Source organism: Protopterus annectens, chromosome 2.part2 (assembly GCF_019279795.1).
Source record: "Protopterus annectens isolate FY-2018-M chromosome 2.part2, PAN1.0, whole genome shotgun sequence".
Lineage (NCBI taxonomy): Eukaryota > Metazoa > Chordata > Ceratodontiformes > Protopteridae > Protopterus > Protopterus annectens.
Genome location: NC_056730.1, coordinates 543,416,385 through 543,433,025, shown reverse-complemented (window position 1 = coordinate 543,433,025; position 16,641 = coordinate 543,416,385).

The following is a 16,641-nucleotide window of genomic DNA, read 5'->3' as shown; positions in this document are numbered from 1 at the left end:
ATGATTTGGATTAGGAAAACTCCATTGAAGAGCACAACTCCATTAAACAGCAGGCAACAATTAACTGGCTTCTTTTTTGTTAAACATCCTCTTCTTCACTGCAAATGGCCTCTGTGGATGACAAAGGCACTGAAATTAGCAAGATGAAATATCACAGCTCTCAGTTCAGTACAACAGTGTACGCCGCATAGCAGTCATCTGCCATGTAATCAAGACAAGCTCCTTCTCAGAGTTCAGCTGTAAAGTTTGACTGCCGAACACTACACTAAAGCACTGTAAGAGCACATCCAGTTGTGCATGAACTGTGCCATCCCAAATAGAACCAAGACACTCTCCTCCAAAAAAAGGAAGCCAATCTGGTGATCCCCTGTCATAAACAAACTATACAACAGAAGAAATAAACTGTTGCAGAAAAGATGAAAATCCCAGGATGCAGAAAACTCCTTTACCAGCCTCAGTAAGAAGCTGAGATCCCTCATAAAATCCTCCAAAGCTAGTTACGAAAATAAAATTGCCAAAGATTCCAAAGACAACCACAAGGCATTCTATAGCTATGTCAAGAATCTAAATGGTATTGCTCAGATCTGCTCTGAGCTACAACAGAAAGGAATTAAATATACTGATCCCAAGAACATTGCCAATATCCTGGCAGATTGATTCAGTGCCAACTTCACCCCTTCTCACCCCCTAAAGGGCCCATTTCAATACAGAAAGATTGCCAAATTCCGGTAATCACGGCCACACAGGTAAAAACTGCACTCACCAGAGCTAAGAATACAGCATCCATGGGACCAGACAACATCCTGGGCTGCGTACTACATGAACTACAAAATGAACTGGCACCTCACCTAAGTGTTATGTTTAATCATAGCCTCACCTCAGGCTTCATGCCCACTGAGTGGCGCACAGCTACAGTTATCTCACTCCACAAGGGGGGACCCACCTTGGATCCTGGGAACTACCATTCTATCAGTCTGACAAGCCTGATCTGCAAGGCCATAGAACGTATTATCATGGAACTTAATAAACAAAGACATTGGCAACCTTCAAACACTGGACCCCACCCAGTTTGGGTTCATGAAGGGCCGATTGTGTCTCCTGAACCTGATTGACTTCTTCAAATCAGTCTCCAGAGCCATAGACGAGGGTAAGGCAGTCCACACAGCCTATCTGGACCTCGCTAAGGCCTTCAACACCACCCCCCACTCTGGAATCATAGATAAACGTACTAAGCTGGGCATAAATCCCTATGTCACTCGATGGGTTGCAAATTGGCTTACTGACAGAACCCACACTGTAAAAGTAGCTGACTCCAAATCCAGCTCCAGACAAGTGACAAGTGGAGTACCTCAGGGTTCAATCCTGGGACCTCTCTTGTTTGGCATCTACTTCTCTGAAGTACAGGCCAACACTGAGGGACTCTGATTAACAAAGTGCACAGATGACTGCAAACTGGGAGCCATTATCGAATCCCCAAATGATGTGAATATTCTACAAAAGGGCCTTACAGAAATAGATGCTTGGTGCCAGAGCCATGGACTCAAGCTCAATACTAAGAAGTGTATAGTTATCCCCTTTGGGAAACACCATGTACCCATGAATTACCACATAGGTGGCAGTACACTAAACACCCAAAGTGTGATAACAGACTTAGGAACACAGGGGGACAGTGGTCTCACCTTCGATAACCACATCACCATAACAGTCAGGAAATCCTTCTGTGTGGCACACCTCATCACTAAGGGCTTTTCATCCAGAAAAAAGGAGGTCATTGTCCCACTGTACTCATCCTTCATTAGACCCATCATAGAATACAACACCCTGTTTGGTATGTACCTCACAAGACATCTGCAACAACTGAAAAGGCCTCAGAAACACCTCACTAAAAGAATCACAGGCCTAAAGTAGATGCCCTGTGCTGACCTACTAAAAAAACTCCAGCTATACTCTAGCATATCATCTACTCAGAGGCGATCTCTGCTTAACATACAAGACCATGTCAAACCCAGAGCTTTTGGACATGCTACACTTAATGAAATTCCAGTCCATCAGAGCCACATGCTCCAGGGACCTAAACCTTGTCATCACAATGAACAAAACATGCTGGAGGGATAGGTTCCTGACCCAGAGACTCCCCATACTCTGGGATAGACTGCCCATACATGCCAAGCAGAGCGCCTTCTTGGCCCTCTTCAAAAGGAACTTTGACGATTGGATGGGAGAAAGGAAATTTACCCCAGGGATCATGTCAGTCACCCTGCTAGACAGGAGTCCCGGGAAGTAAATATTGTGGGAAGAAATAGCCAGGGAATTGTTATGGCTAGCCTTGTATAGGCCCTAGGGCCAATACCCTAGTACCAACCTATAAACCTATGAACCTGTGATTACTAGGCTACCGACCTGGAGGTCATTTGAAAGCTTTTCTGTTTCAACCCAATGTAATACGGTAGAAGTACTAGTCAATACCCAAGGTTGCATTTAGTGATAACTGCCCATGTCCAAGAAGGTTTTGGGTGCTATCCTTGGTAAGAATTTACTGCGCCCCATCCACTCATCCAGGTTCCTCTTGAGCAGTGTCTGTTTCACACAAATTGGTAGCCAGTTCCAAAGACATGGCAGTCACTGAGAGTAAATATGTCCCTCCAGCATGCCCTGTTTAAGTCAGAGGCCATATTTAAGTCCCTGGAATGGGTAGCTCTACACCCATTTGATTTATGGATATGCAGTAAGTTCATTAGGTTTGGGTCTTGGGTTGCTCTGTAGGCCAGCCATAAGTCTCCCTTAAGAAGTCTATGCGATACAGAGTATAGTGAAAGGGATTTTATGTGGTCCATGTAAGGCACATGCTGGAGGCCATTGATCTTCTTTGTTAGAAACCTCTGAAGTCTCTCTAATTGCTGTAGATGCTTAGTACAGTACCTACTGAATGTGGTGTTATACTCAATTATGGACTGGATAAGTGCCAAGTATAGGGGGTGTTATAACTTCTTTTGCTCTCGAAGCGATGTCTTTACTAATCAAGTGAGCTACATGGATATCCTTCCATGCAACGCTAGACACATGATGGTCAAAGTTAAGGTCACAATCAACCTGTGAACCCAGGTCCCTTACCACTTCATGAGTAGTTAGGGAGTTTATTTTATAAGCTTAGAATATTCCTAGCATAACATCATTTGTGTTATTATGCATTTACACAAAGATATGACGTCTGGAACTCAAATACATGCCATTATTTAGTGGATTTAGTCCTTAGTAATTTGTCAGAAAATCACAGATTTTATAAGGAACAGACTAAAAATATGAGGGAAAAATTTGGACATTCTGACAAAATCTGGACAGTTGAGAGCTCTGAATGTAGTTGCCAAGCAAGATGCATTCATATCCAATATCAGAAGAGGAAAGGAAAGTTACTGTTATTTATTCATTTGGGCATGTAGCAGCATTATTATAGCAATAACCCACGCCTGGCTGTGGGTAATGCTGGATTTACCCACGGTTGGCGTAGTTTGGTCCCAAGGGCGAAGTCCGAGGGACCAAACAAAGCCAACCGTGGGTAAATACAGCATTACCCACACCCAGAAGTGGGTTATTGCTATTATACCATGACATTATTTAAGAAAAGAAACTATTACTTTTCTTAAATAATGGCATAGTATAATGCCTGTTTACTGCCCTTCCGCAGATGTCTGGCATCCGCGGCAGTTCTGATGTACTGCGCTCCTGCGCAGTACATCACAGCTGTGGGCAAAAGCAATGGAGAAAGCAAGATCTCCGTTGCTTTTTTTTTTACTGTTTCGCTATGTTAAATGGGTTTAGCATAGCGAGACAGCTTTAAAATAAGCAACAGAGATGTCCGTTGCTTATTTTAAAACTGTCTCGCTATGTTAAACCCATTTAACATAGTGAAACAGTAAAAAAAGCAATGGAGATCTTGCTTTCTCCGTTGCTTTTTTTTTAAAACCTGTCTCGCTATGTTAAATGGGTTTAGCATAGCGAGACAACTTTAAAATAAGCAACGGAGATCTCCGTTGCTTATTTTAAAGCTGTCTCGCTATGTTAAACCCATTTAACATAGCGAGACAGTGTTTTAAAAGTAGAGTTATACTAATGGAAAAAAGTCCGGGCGACCGGACCTTTTTCCATGAGTATAACTCGATTTACAATGTACACGCTGGCCAATCAGCGTGCACGTTTTGGGGGGGGGGGGGTCATGGTATAAATTACATTATCATTTGACAGATGATTAGAGTCTCCTTTTACATTTCCCAAGCTTGCTTGGTCACTTTATAAGATAGGTATAATTCTTTTGTATGTCTGGAAGTGCTAGAACCAATTAATGTAATCCCATTTAAGTAAAGCTTCACCAGAGGTTTTCTTTTCATTTCTATTTGATAGGCCATGGATGAAATATTATGAATTACTAAGAAAGGTCCATCAAAGTTTGCTAGGAATTTCTTTGTCTTTGCTATTTCCCAAGGAGCTGTGGTACATTTTTATATGGACTATAGTTTGGTTTGGTTTGCTTGCTCCACCTGAGCAGAGGATACTGGCTGATGTTAAACATGCAACTTTCTTAGTACTCCCTAAATTTTCGATATATTTTCTATTATCTCACTAGTGACATACCATCCCTTGTCAGATTCTGCCAACTTGGGTTACCCCCAGTGGCTAAACACATGGTTGAATATAAGCAAGGCTTTTTTCAGTAGTGTTATTATGGGTAGGTAAGCACTGAATTCATTTTACAAACTTTAAAGTGACAGCAAACAAATACTGATTCCTTCAAGATTTAGTGAAGAGACAATTTCAATCAATTAGAAGGTCAGACCAGGTCATTTAAATTTTCCTTATTTGAAAGGATACCCTGTGTCTGAGGGAACCGATTGGAGTTTGCAGCATGCTATACACACATACTTATAACATCACTATACAAGTGGCCAGTAAGCTACTTCGTTTAGTGTCTTCTAAATTATTTTGGCCACAACATGAGCACCTGTTGGTTCATAATAAACATGCTGTGGCATAATCCCTCCAAAGGTGATACACACTGAAATCTATATGAGGTATTGCCAGTCCTTACCAGAATACCATATTTTAATAGATTTTTTAGTGTGTGACCTTAAGATCGTGGTTGTTTTGCTGATCACTTTCATCAAGTTTAGTTTCATGGCGATACTTACTTTGAGAACACAGACCTGTTTTCGTACTCAGATTTATAACTCTTTCATAAAAAAAAAAGAAATATCAGTGACGCCTTCAGTAAAAATGCATTACATTTTATTTCCTCTCCTTTTTGACCTCTTGACATTTTAGTGTTCCAGAGAAAGATAATGTACAGTTCAATGGTACAGTTATGAAGGGCATTTGATTTAAGTGGTATCATCTGGTCTGCATTTTTGTGAGTATAAAAGCAAGAACACATTAGCAGAGATAGCCAAGAGGGCCTTTTGATCCAGCTAGAATAAATCTTTAGTGTTATCATGAACTCCTGCACTCAAATTAATTCAATCAGCTAAAGAGAAATGATGGGATTCTTAGGGAAATTGTTTCAATCTGCAACATTTTACATCAAAGAATTAGCAAGATTAATGCATAGCACTACATGAAGGAAAACTAGTAAATCCAAATAGCTCTTAATATTAAACATGGCTATCAATATTAGTAATATTTTAATTAGAGAGTCTTCTTCTCTAATGCTCCTTCATCAAACCTCAAATAATGGGGGAAAAGAACATCTTACATCATTATGTAGGGAAATGTAACATTGAAATGCACTGAAAGCCAAGTGTGCTTCATACTTAGGGGTTAGTCATAGTTTTCTCATTAGCGTTATTGTTAGGTTTGGAGTTAGAGTTCATTAGTTAGTTAGCTAGTTAGTTTAGTTGAAGTCTGCTTATATTTGATTTTGGATACATGTGGCAGTGCAGCTAGCTCTTAAGTGTTAGATATCACTTGAATAAATTGTAACTGTAATATAATAGTCATGTCACAGATTAATAACATGAAAAGTAAAGGGCTTAATGCTGATCCTTGTGGCACTCCTGCAGAGCAGATTTTTAGATTGGTGAAAGTGTCTCCTAACTGGACCTTGAAGATAAAGTTTGTCAGATAGTTCTGGAATCAGGAACAAGGACCATAGCCAAAGCCAATAAGGTGATGCCTGAAAATAAGACCATGATTAATTCACTCAAACGCTTATCTGAGGCCTATAAAGAGGCAAGCCACTGGCCTGCCCTTCTACACATTTGAGAACCAAGTAGTGTTTCCATAACAGATTTCCCTACAGCCATAACATTTGTCCCATGTTCAACACTCAAGTATGGCCCAGAAAAGTTGACATTAACACATGTATCGTATTATCAGACATGATGATATGTGAGTCAAGGTATCAGCATCAGCCACACAAAACATTAGAAAGGTTTAAGCTAATGGCAACCCAGTTGTAACAGTTTGACCAAGGACAGTATAAGCACTTAAGAAGCTTAGGCTGGATGATCTCTCTCTGAAGGACTTCAATAAAGAATATCCCCAAGTAAATGCATATTAAGTTAATAATGGCAAATCCATTTGTCTCACTGTCACAATGGCCTCATTCAACATGCAGACCTCTCCAAAGTAGAATCCCTCCTTAGAAAGAGCATTATACAAGAAATTGCACACTTGTCAGAAAAGAAATGTTCATGTAGGCATACAATTAAGCAAAAACAGCAGACTGATGCAGAACACTGTAGAATCTCACATACAGTTAGAACTGAGAATCCATGCATACACAGTTAATGCTGAGATGGTACTTTATGTTTTATCTGTTCATTTAATTTAGGTGGGCTAGTACTACATCAGCAGGTGAAATGTTATACTGTGAACTGACACAGAAATCTAAGTGCTCATTTCTTGCAGTCAAATTCAAACATTTATCTATTAGCCTTAACACACATTCGTTAACTCAAATGCACTGGAATAAATTGTTCATACCCCAACAAGAGGAACAAACATTCTAGATCAGGTGCTCACTAACATGTCTAACAGATGTACTGCCACAACTGTCGGACCCTCATTAGTTAAATCTGACCACAAATCAGTCACCTTTGAGCTGACACTAACCAGAACTCACTGAATCAGACTAAAGAACTTTACTAAGGCATACTATACCATCGTAGGTGAAGGTATAGGTTCATAAATTCATACTAAGCTAACTACCCTTGCAAGCCATTTTAAGCCTAGGCAATTATCTCTTGTGAGACTCAAACCCTACACCTTGTGTTTGCAAGGCAAACACCTTAACCATTAGGCCACCCTCCCAACCCAAGTAAAGAGCCTCTGCAAGGATCAAACCCAGGACCTTGCACACCATAGAGAAAGTGATTTACCACTAAGCCATATCAGAGATGCATTCCCATGAAAAAAAAACACTCTTGCAAATATGGCAAGTGCAGAGGCTCCATAAACCTCAAACTCATTTTGAAAAAGAAAGGGCCAGCACAAAGTGTGGAACAGAAAAAGTTTTAATTGGAGTACATGGGCTCAAAGGCACAAAAGTGAAAAACACAAATCCATAAGGGGTAGGGGGAAAAAAGGGCACCAAAGCCCCAAAAAACGCAAACCAGTCTTGGCTATACTAGCCTTCTGCAGTGAGTGCACAGAGCCAGTAAACTTAATTGTATATAGCAACAGCTATATACCCATCCTAATAAGCATGTATCAGTTCCCATTGGTTAATTATAAATGTTCATTTAATCCTGGGGAAAATGACTCCCCAATTTAGTTATCCACTTCTTTTGCTTGCAATTCAGGATGGAATGCTACTCAGACTTATTCCTTCCGTCTTCAATTATTCAATCTATAACTGTAAATCTAAAGGATGCAGAATTGTGTTTTAAGGTGTGTTTAAATAAAGCATTGGACTGTCTTTTATTATTGATATCACTAATGTGTTCACTAATCCTCAACCTAAATTGTAGTCTCCTGATGACATTTGTAATGACTAAAATATGAACCCAGTTTTTGGCCCTTGTGAAAAGAAAATTAACAGCTTTCTTCAAGGAACTCCATTCATATTTCAGTCATTATAAATGTCACCAGGAGACTATTGGACAATTCCAACAACAGACTCTAACAGGGGATATACAATGTGGATGTACCCCATGTGGACACTGTTCACGTTGCCCTAGGGTATGTAAAACTAAAGAATTCACCAGCAGAAATCCTGCTTTAGTTTTGGACATCAGGTTCCTGGCTGGCTAATTGTAGTTCTGATTGGGTTATATATTTGGCCACATGTTTTTGCTTGACATTTTATGTCGGGGGAACGTATAGACCATTTAGGCTGAGGATCAGTGAACACATTAGTGATATCAGCAATAAAGGACAGTACAATGCTTTATTTAAACAAACTTTAAAACATAATTCTATATCCTTTAGATTTACAGTTATAGATAGAATAATTGGGGACAGAAGGAATAAGTCTGGGTGGCATTCCATCCTGAATTGCAAGGAAAAGAGGTGGATAATTAAATTGGGGAGTCTTTTTACTCCAGGATTAAGTGAACATTTATAATTAACCAATGGGAACTGATACATGCTTATTAGGATAGGTATATAGCTGTTGTTATATACAATTAAGTTTATTGGCTCTGTGCACTCACTGAGGAAGGCTGGTATAGCCGAAACCAGTTTGTGTCTTTTGGGGCTTTGGGGGCTTTTTTTCCCGCTACCCCTTATGGATTTGTGTTTTTACTTTCATGCCTTGGAGCCTATGCACTCCAATTAAAACTTTTTCTTTTCCACACTTTGTGCTGGCCCTTTCTTTTTCGAAATAAATGCATTCCAAGCCCCACCCCCAGATAGAAGTGGTAACTACACTGAAGCTTACATTGAAGCCCTGTACAATCACTTGTATAAGTGTATAGTCTCTGCTGTTTCAGAGAGAATCAAAGCCAGAGTCCCACGTAAAAAAAAAAAAGCTGCATCAACAAACTCTCCAATAAATGCAAAATGTTGCTGTCCAAAAAAATAAAGGCGAGACTCCAACAATGGAAAAACACCCTCCTCAGCCTCAACAGACAAATAAGACAATGTGTCAAATCCTCTAAGGGCTTCTTTTAGAAAAATAATTAGTAAGTGCAGCCAAGGATAACCATAAGGCCTTTTACAGCTATGGATGTAGCCTAAAGGGTAGGACCCAAGCATATGCAGAACTAGTGACCAACAGTATCGCACATACTAACCCTGCAGAGATAGCAAACCTGCTAGGGGATAGGTTTGAGGAAAATTTCACTCCCTTAACCCCTCCAAACCTGTCACAAACCTTCCCCCAAACTTCCTCCCCACCCTACATATCTGAAGAACAGGTCATCAAAGCCCTGGCCAAGGCAAAAAAACACAGCCTCTATGGGACCAGACAGCATTCCAGACTGTCTTCTAAACAGGCTAAAACATGAACAAGCATCACCATTAAATACCCTTTTCAAGCATAGTCTAACAGCAGGTATTGTTCCTGTGGAATGGAACACAGCAACATTCCTTTCCCTCCACAAAGATGGCTTAGCAATAGACCCAGGGAATTACAGACCCATAAGCCTGACCAGTATTATCTGTAAGGCCATGGAACTTAGACCTCATAAATAAAGACATAGGTAACCTTAAAACCCTGGATCTTTTCCAATTTAACTTCATCAAGAACAGATCCTGCCTTTTAAATCTGGTGGATTTTTTCAAAAATGTGACCAGGGCCATTGACGAGGACAAATCTGTGGACATAGCATACCTCATCTTGGCAGAGACTTTCCACACAATCCCACACTCAGGCATTACTGATAAACTTAGCAAACTGAATGTAAACCTCTTCATCTTAAGATGGATTTGCCAACTGGCTCACAAACCAGACACACACCATCAAAGTGGGTGACTCCACATCAACCTGTTACCAGCAGGGTGCCACAGGGGTCAGTGATGGGTCCCCTACTGTTTGGTATATACTTCTCAGATGTTCAGGTCAAAATTAAGGGGCTGTGGCTGATCAAGTCTGCAGACAACTGCAAACTCTCTATAATTACTGAATACTCAAATTATGTCAGTATACTCCAGGAGGGTCTTTTGCAGACCAGTGACTGGTGTCTTAGTCACGGTCTCAAACTGAATACAAAGAAATACATTATCATTCCCTCCAGCACAAACAATGTCCCTTCACACTATCAAATCAACAACATTAGTCTATGTACCCACAAAGTGGTAAGGGACCTGGGATCACAAGTTAACTGCAACCTTAACTTCGACCACCATGTGTATACTGTAGTAAGGAAGGCTTTCTATGTAACACACATGATTAGTAAAGGCATTGCCTCGAGACCAAAAGTGGTTGTAACCCCTCTATACTCAGCACTAATCTGGCCCATAATTGAGTATAACACACCATTCAACATGTACCTTACAAAGTACCTGCAGCAATTAGAGAGACCTCAGAGGTTTCTAACATAGAAGATAAAGGGACTCCAGCATCTGCCTAACACAGACAGACTAAAGTCCCTGTTACTATACTCTGTATCATATAGACTTCTTAGGGGAGACTTATGCCAGGCTTACAGAGCAATCTCAGACCTATACCTAATGAACTTGCTGCATATCCGTAAAACAAATGGGACTAGAACTACCCATTCCAGGACCTAAATATGGCCTGCAACATAAATAGGACATGCTGGAGAGACAGAATTATCTGACAGTGACTGCCCTGTCTTAGGAATAGGCTACCTATACATGTGAAACAGAGCACCTCTATGACACTGTTCAAGAGAACCCTTGAAGAGTGGATGAGGCACCATAAACTCTTACTAGGGATAGTGCCCACAATATTCCTGCACATGTGCAGCCATTACTAAATGCAATCTTGAGTATGAACTAACATTTCTATGGTATTACATTGGGATGAAATGGCTAGGCTTGAAATGACCTCTTGGTTGATAGCTTAGAAATCTCCTACGATCCTGTGACCCTCAGAACCTATTATGTTTACTTGCCCCTGTCTCATGGTGCAACTTGATTAAATGTATCTATCTATCTATCTATCTATCTATCTATCTATCTATCTATCTATCTATCCTTTGTTGACTAGATTAGTCACACTAGCCTAGCATCTTTTCAAGGTAGACTCCAGGTGGTATTTGTACTACTATGGGAAAACCTGGCCCTGGCATCTGAGAAAATACCCTACTCATTTTGACAGATGCCATGGGATCTTCTACATTCTCGTGAGCTATCATCAACTCAAGCAGATGGGTGATCAGCTTAACATCTCAATCAAAGGATGAACTATGGATTAATAACTACTCTTACTCGAAAAAAAATAAGTATAGATGGATAGACAGATGTAGATATAAATATTGATACGGATATAGATGTGCCTGTGTGTGTGTGTGTGTGTGTGTGTGTGTGTGTGTGTGTGTGTGTGTGTGTGTGTGTGTGTGTGTGTGTGTGTGAAAAATACAGCCCCATAATAAACCCAGGTTTTATGAAATATGATTTACAAATGTATTTTCATTGTTTTCTTAAAGTGGCAGTTACATATAATAAATGACAGGACACTATCAGCATTAAAAACATGCATTAGAATTTCAGTACTGTTTAACTGAACATAGGTTAATAGGTTCATAGGCTGGTACTAGGCTATCAGCCCTAGGGCCTATACAAGCCTAGCCATAACAATTCCCTGGATAGTTCTTCCCACAAAATGTACTTCCCCGGTTACTTACATAGTACTTTACTTACATAGTAAGCTTCAGTGGAATATTAGGAATTCAGTCATATTTACTAAAATATAAATAGCAAAGAAGAAATAAATGCACACAGACACTTAGTGCATTAGTGATATCATTTGCCAAATAAAGGGACATACAGTTGTAGTTTTAGTCAATAAGATGAAACTATTACACATTAACCGAGAAGTACAAGACCAGACAGCTCACATTTTTCAACTTTAGCAACATCCTTCAGGGAATTAGGCTCCCAGACAGGGCACAAGGTCAAGAATGTGGATTGGGAAGCAACGGTTGCATACAAAAATAAAATCTTTTACATCCTGCTGAGCTATCACCACCTCAAGCAGATACTGTCTCGGATTAATGTCTCATCTAGAGGACGAGCTGTGAGCTAGTAACTATTCTTACTCTAAAAAAAACGATATATGTATATATATCTATAAAACAAAGCCACAAAGTCCCAAGGATGTAAGACAAAAAACCAAACTGCAAGCAGCCAGCAACGCAAAACACTATAGTCCAAGTAAAGAAGTAACCACTTTGTATAAAAAATATATCAAAAGATTTAATGGAAACAAAACAGACCAGACGTAAGCGCTTTCACGGACTACCTGTCCGCTTCCTCAGACGTACAATAGTGAAAATACAGTTACAATATATAGCACAGACATTACAATCTAATTAAATAATTAAGCAATTAAAACCAACAACCATAATTAACAATAAAAGTTAAAAACACATTACCTAAGTGGTCTGGCTTGTAAAATAGGTTTAAGGGGAACAGTTTCATTTAAACCACGTCCATGGTGTGCTCGCAACCTCAGAATCCATTTAACTTCAGCAGTCTCCGTTTGATTAACTATATCCCCCAATCTTAGATTATCTGGAACTATGTGCAAAATTTGAAACAAAAAAGTATGTGTTGAGTCAGTGCTCAGTATGTGTTTGGCAATGGCATTATAAGTTTCATTTCTACGGACACAATAGTAATGATCACGGATTCTCTCCTTTAGTGATCTGTTCGTTTTGCCAACATAATAGCAAAAGCAAACTTTACACTGTGCAACATAGACCAAGTTTCTAGAATTACACGTTCCTGAACACTTAATACTCCACAATACACCTGTATCAGGGTGTCTAAAAACCTGGATTCATCTATATAAGAACACTGCAGGCAATTATTACATTTCTTAGTACCCCTCAACCAAACAGGGCAGACCTCCAACGAGTTAGTGCTAGTGTAACAAATCCTTTGTTGTAAAGTCTGACAATTTTTATAAATAAAGTTCGGAAATGTACCTACTAGTTGCTTGGTCCTGACATCTGATGTTAAAATATTCCAATTGTTCGAAACTAAGTTTCTAATCTTGTTTATGTTGCTACAATATGGAACAACAATAGACACATTGTTACTAACGTTAGATTTATGGACACGTGAATTGCTAGTGCTAGGACCAAAATAAGGTTTAGCCCTATGTTCCCTATGGTATCCCATTTGTTCATTGACTGTGTTAAATTCATCGGGTGTATAGCCCCTACTCAAAAAGCCAGTTTGTAACATTCCCATTTCTTCCTTAAAGATTTTATCATCACAACAAAGACGTGATGTTCTCATGGCTTGTCCTTTAATGATGTTAGTAAAACAAGCAGGATTGTGCATACTTTGTCTATGCAAGTATGAAGGTTGGTAGCAGGGTTTCCTATACAATTTAGTCTTGACTATAGCATTTTCCACATAAATATTGACATCTAAGAAATCAATACTATGCTGAGAACATGTACCAGAAAACTTCAAAAACTGGCTGGTCGAATTAATGTAGCCAAAGAAATCAGAACTGATAAAGTTAGCATCATCCATCACAATAAATAAATCATCCACAAAGCGTCTAAAAAACTTCATAGAAGCATAAGAAACTAAGTATTGTTGTTCCCAAGCAACCATAACCAGATTGGCATAGCTATTGGCACAACTAGTGCCCATAGCTATGCCTCTGGCCTGTTTAAAGTATCTAGAATCAAACAAAAAAACATTATTGTCAAGCACCAATTCTAGAAGGAAACACAGAAATTCAGCTTTATCAGACTGCAAAAAATTGTCTTTAGTCATCAGGTGGTATACCATCTCAATACCAATAGAATTGGGGATGCAAGTAAACAAAGATTCAACGTCAGCTGTCACAAAAACTGTTGAAGATGTATACCCAAACTCAGTTAGAAACTCATAAAGGTCTCTCAAAAAATGTTCAGTATCTCTTAGTACATAGTTGTACTGACTTAGAATCTGCTTTAGTTCATAGTCCAGATAAACGGAGATGGGTTCGGTGACCCATCCAGCACCTGCTACAATGGGTCGAAACGGAGGTAGAGAAGAATTCTTGTGTATTTTAGGCAGGCCGTGAAGTCTAGGCACAACAGGATGGACCACTAAAAAATAATCAAACAACTGCTGGTTCATGCTGTTTATGTCCAGACAGTCTTGTAGTGCTGTCTGAATCTGTACAATAATACCCTTAATAGTGACTAAATCGATTTGTACATAGGCATCAGAACTAAGCATGGCCAACATTTCTTCTATATAATAAGAAGTATCAAGTACAACAACTGGTCCACCCTTGTCCGCGGGTCTAACTGTAATGCTGGTGTTATTCCTAATACTTTTCAAAGCTTCACGTTCATCTATTCCTAGATTGTTGTCACAGTCAGAGTCAATAAAACAATAGTCATTATAGATATCATTCTCCATTGCCTGTAAAAATACTTCCACGTTAGGTGGTAAACTAGGTGTGTAGTTACTTCTTCTTTTAAAATTAGTATTAGGCGCCACGGAACTACCCTCCATGGCTAGCTTAAGGGCAATCTCTCGTGCAAAAAGCCTTAAGGCTACTAAAACTTCACTATGATCAATACACATAGAAGGTATAAACTTTAAACCTTTGTTCAGCAACTTTAACTCAGCTGAAGTAAGAGTATACTTAGAAACATTCCATACTAACTGTCGTTCGCCCACATTTTCTTCAGTGTTCGTACCTGATAATTCGGTGGTGCTTCCTTCCGTTTGACACCCCTGGACACATCCAAATCCAAGGATTTTTTCCTCGCCGGCTTGTAGGGCAATGGAAAAGCCAACGAACCAGTACTATGATGATTATCGGCTAATAACTTCCTTCTAACGTCCATGGGAGGCCGTACAACATCGGCGGATACATTGGCAGTAATCATTGAAGTAGCAGGAACTTCCATTGGAGTGGAATAATTCGAAACAGCGTTGGGTGAAGGCAGTGATTCTGTCGCACACAAAGGAACGTCATTACGCAATTCTACATGTTTGGCAGGAGGCGTCTCTTCAGACCTTCTCGTATGATCAACATAATGGTGTTTCACACTGTATTCAACAGCATTCCCTTTCCTTTGATTGATATTAGCACCAGAACGATCACTTGTTCCTTCTACAGTCTGTGCATAAGTTAAGTTACCAGTAGTCATAACAGCAGCATTCTTAGGCCAGGTGAAAACATTTTGCTTTCTGTAATCCTGAATATCGCGCATCAGTTTTTTCTTTTTAACATCCATGAGCTTGAGCTCATAGCGTGATACTTTATCCACTAAATCTTGCACGTACACATCAGTAGGATTTTCACCATAGAGAGTGTAGAGTTCTTCTTGTTGTTTAATGATGGAATTACGTAGCTCAGTTTCAATAGGAAAGAAAAAATCCAAGATTAACTGCATGTACGCCTTACCCGTCTGTAGATTAAGTTGTTGCCACCGGGTTAGCAGTTCAGGGTAAGCATTGCCATAACTGGGCATAGTAAGGATTCTCAAGCCACGCGGTACCACATTCAATTGGATACTTGCTTCTAAATGAAACCGCTGGCTTAATAAACGCTTATATTTAAAGAGATTGTCTTCCAATTCTCGTTTAAGGTTCTTAATTCTGGTATCATCAACATTTATCACCTGTTTTTCACCAATGGTCTCTGTACCAAAATCAATGTTGAGAAGCGGGTTAATTGAGGGAGCCAAGAACCCTCGTAATTTGTTGACATAATTCTCCGTTGTTCTAATAGGCACTTCCTCCATGCTGACTGCTGCCCCAGTGCCCTCCATAGATAAAACAAAGCCACAAAGTCCCAAGGATGTAAGACAAAAAACCAAACTGCAAGCAGCCAGCAACGCAAAACACTATAGTCCAAGTAAAGAAGTAACCACTTTGTATAAAAAAATATATCAAAAGATTTAATGGAAACAAAACAGACCAGACGTAAGCGCTTTCACAGACTACCTGTCCGCTTCCTCAGACGTACAATAGTGAAAAAACAGTTACAATATATAGCACAAACATCACAATCTAATTAAATAATTAAGCAATTAAAACCAACAGCCATAATTAACAATAAAAGTTAAAAACACATTACCTAAGTGGTCTGGCTTGTAAAATAGGTTTAAGGGGAACAGTTTTCTCAAGCTCAACAAGCCAGACCACTTAGGTAATGTGTTTTTAACTTTTATTGTTAATTATGGTTGTTGGTTTTAATTGCTTAATTATTTAATTAGATTGTGATGTTTGTGCTATATATTGTAACTGTTTTTTCACTATTGTACGTCTGAGGAAGCGGACAGGTAGTCCGTGAAAGCGCTTACGTCTGGTCTGTTTTGTTTCCATTAAATCTTTTGATATATTTTTTATACAAAGTGGTTACTTCTTTACTTGGACTATAGTGTTTTGCGTTGCTGGCTGCTTGCAGTTTGTTTTTTTTGTCTTATATATATATATATATATATATATATATATATATATATATATATATACATGTGTGTGTGTGTGTGTGAGGGGGTACTTGTGTGTATGTATGCCAACATCTGAATATTGCTGATCATTATAATATGAGTAACA